Here is a 2,489-nt window from a genome sequence, read left to right on the forward strand (position 1 = left end):
CGAGATGGGATTAAATTTTACAATTAGGTTCAATTTAATTGTGAATAAGTTGGTTTTAATTTTTATAGATCCAGGTTAAACTAAGTTTGATTCGATTGCACTCAATTTATCTTTATCTTTATATACAAGTAGCTAGAAATTGTTGTAAGTAGTAATTTATTAATTAGTTGAGTAAAGATATATATGAAAGATTCAATTGATCTCTTAGGTAACGTTTGGTAGAAAAATAGAGGCTGAAATATTGAGATTGAAAGACAGAGATTAAAAGATAGAGATTGAAATAAATTTTAGTATTTTGTTTGATGCAAAGTGAACAAGAATAAAATTCTAATTTAATTTACACAAAGGATAAAATTAGAATTAATTAATTGAAATGAAGGTATTTTAGGTATAAAATATTATTAAAGTTTCAGTCTCCGTCTCTAAAAATTTTAGTTTCCTATGTTACTACTTTTTTGAGGTATTCTGAAATTTTGGAGACAAAAACAGAAATTTTAATACCAATCTCTGAACCAATAAATATGATACTGTGTCTCAATCTCCCAATCTTTATCTCAATACCTCAAAATAAACACTACCTTAAAGAACAAAATTGAATAATTTTTTTGGTGACTCGAACAAAATTGAATAATTTAAACCTATAAAATTGTCCTTTAAGATTTTTTAGAAAACAAATTGAGTTTGATAAAGTTAGTATCATTTGAGTTAATTAATTGATAGACTATCGTAACAAAAATGATTAACTATGCACATTAACATTTTATTATTAATTAATTAGATAATCAATTTGTTTGATTTATAGTTATAAAATTCATTGATGAATCTAGCTTAAACCCGGAAAAAAAAAATGAAGCCTTATCTGTTGAAGTTGAGTTTGATATTGAAGGGTGAAAGAAGATAATGGGTGACGTAAGCATGGAATATACCAGGTGGGTTCTGAAAATGGAACAGAAACACGCGTGCCCTATGCCGCGTATGAGTGGGTATTTGGGAACCTGGCCTTTCAGATCCTCTAATGGCCATCACCCTTATTCACTTCACCCAATCCATCAACCACTTTGCCCTTTCTTTCTTTCATGCTTAGCTTCTAAACTATCACCCTTACCCACTCACAAGCCCCTAATCGTAAATGACTTATATTCATTGGCTGCACCAAAATGAAATTAAAGCAACAAAATGTCCCGTTTTCACGGTCTAAGTTCTTTTAGTGACTTATATTTATACGGTTCGGTAAGATTAATTTGTGTACTAATCTAAAACCCTTACCTGTCCTTCCCGGACTCCATGTGATATATATGGTCAATTATTCAAATCATTTCATCCGTGAATAGCGACATAATGTGATCATGTATAAAGTTTTCTTAATTTCTATTTTTCGGAAACTATATATTATTATAAAGTTTCTATTCGTCAAATATATCCTAATAACAATGATTTTGTTATTTTAATTAGGGAGCTTTTATGATGATTTCAGTTATGCTGTCTAGCCTACTTATGTACCAGACTAGTGGCAACATATGGACCTTTAATATTTGAACTTCCAATCAGACCATATGTATGTGGGTATTGAAAATCTACACTACTATAGAAGTCTATAACTCTACCCATTGGGTATTTTTTACGCTCCTACCTGATCCTATAAGAAGATTTTCACATATGTCATTATATTTTATTAACATACTAGTATTCTTTAATTTTTTTATTGTGGATATAATGAATAAAACAGTTAGTGGTGGAGATTATAAAGGCATCTTTTGATGTGTTTATGCGAAGATGTTAAACACCGTGATATGAGTATCAACCAATTCGTTAACTGAGTGGATTTTTTTAAAATGTGGCTTGATGTTCTTGTTGTACAAATGATAGTGCACATTTAAAGCAGTTTATATTGTGGTGTTGTGAAAAACTAAGTTAGTGTTGGACTTGGACCAGCTAAATATAATGTTAGAGACAAAAGTTAATTGGGCTTTGGATTATTGGTTAATGAATTCTTTTACTTAAATAAAAATAAAAATATAATTATACAATTTTTAGAAATTGAATTTAATTACATCTGTGTCTAATTTTTGTTATATAAATTGTGGTATTGAATTTTAGTATTTATTATTAAGAAAATATTTAAATAACAATAGTATGAACAATAATTTTAAATTATTAATATTATTTATTGTTAAGAGAATATTTACTAAAGACATAAAAAATAAAATAAACTAGTATAGACAATGCATATTAAGATAAAATGAGTATTGTGAAGTGAACAAAAAAATTATTCAAATAAAAGAATGTTCATTTACATAAATTTATTTTTGTATCCATGTGTTTTATATTTGACTTAAATTCATGTAAGTTATAAACTTATATACTAATATTAATTTTGATATGTAAAAAAAGTATGTCAAATTATTTTTAATTATATTACATAAATATAAAACTATTAATTTTAAAAAGTATTTATGATTTATACATAAGAATATATCGACCACCGACTA

The sequence above is a fragment of the Arachis ipaensis genome, chromosome B09, assembly GCF_000816755.2.
Source record: "Arachis ipaensis cultivar K30076 chromosome B09, Araip1.1, whole genome shotgun sequence".
NCBI classification, from domain to species: domain Eukaryota; kingdom Viridiplantae; phylum Streptophyta; class Magnoliopsida; order Fabales; family Fabaceae; genus Arachis; species Arachis ipaensis.